This window comes from Arachis hypogaea, chromosome 15 (assembly GCF_003086295.3).
Source record: "Arachis hypogaea cultivar Tifrunner chromosome 15, arahy.Tifrunner.gnm2.J5K5, whole genome shotgun sequence".
Classification (NCBI taxonomy): Eukaryota; Viridiplantae; Streptophyta; class Magnoliopsida; order Fabales; family Fabaceae; genus Arachis; species Arachis hypogaea.
In genome coordinates, this window is record NC_092050.1 from 60,631,475 (window position 1) to 60,632,532 (window position 1,058).

General features: G+C 38.8%; 1 non-coding gene across 1 annotated transcript; it reads left to right on the forward strand.

Annotated features, from left to right (window-relative positions):
* Positions 1-333: 333 nt before the first annotated feature.
* LOC112752980 (small nucleolar RNA R71) lies at positions 334-441 on the forward strand. Its single transcript, XR_003177385.1, has one exon. It is a non-coding gene; the product is annotated as a small nucleolar RNA R71 (small nucleolar RNA).
* The last annotated feature ends 617 nt before the right edge of the window (positions 442-1,058 follow it).

Consider the following 1,058-nt stretch of genomic DNA (forward strand, 5'->3'; position numbering starts at 1 on the left):
AAGTGCATAATTCTAATGAAAACAAGAGAAAAAGACTAGCTAAAACAGGCTAGGATGACTTGTCATCACTTGCTGAGTCAATATTTTATTCTGAGCCAATATGGCATTCAGAGTATCAATTTCAAGAACTCCCTTTCTCAGAGGCGTCCCATTACTCACATGATTCCTTTCAGAAGTGTACATGAACTGGTTATTTGCAACCATGTCAATGAGTTCTTGAGCTTCTGCAGGCATTTTCTTTAGGTGAATGGATCCACCTGCAGAATGGTCCAATGACATTTTAGATAATTCAGACAGACCATCATAGAATATATCCAGGATGGTCCATTCTGAAAGCATGTTAGAAGGACACTTTTTGGTCAGTTCCTTGTATCTCTCCCAAGCTTCATAGAGGGATTCACCTTCTTTCTGTCTGAAGGTTTGAACATCCACTCTAAGCTTGCTAAGCTTTTGAGGAGGAAAGAACTTGGCTAAGAAAGCCGTGACCAGCTTATCCCAAGAGTTCAGGCTATCTTTAGGTTGAGAGTCCAACCATATTCTAACTCTGTCTCTTACAGCAAACGGGAAAAGCATAAGCCTGTAGACCTCGGAGTCAACCCCATTGGTCTTAACAGTATCACAGATTTGTAAGAATTCAGTTAAGAACTGAAAAGGATCTTCTGATGGAAGTCCATGAAACTTGCAATTCTGCTGCATAAGAGAAACTAATTGAGGCTTTAGCTCAAAATTGTTTGCTCCAATGGCAGGGATTGAGATGCTTTTTCCATGTAAATTGGAATTTGGTGCAGTAAAGTCACCAAGCATCTTCCTTGCATTGTTATTATTTTCGGCCATGTCTCCTTCTTTTTCAAAAATTTCTGTCAGATTTTCTCCAGAGAGTTGTGCTTTAGCTTCCCTTAGCTTCCTCTTCAGAGTCCTTTCAGGTTCAGGATCAGCTTCAACAAGAATGTTCTTATCCTTGTTCCTACTCATATGAAAAAGAAGAAAACAAAAAAGAAAATATGGAATCCTCTATATCACAGTATAGAGATTTCTTATGTAAGTATAAGAAGAGAAGA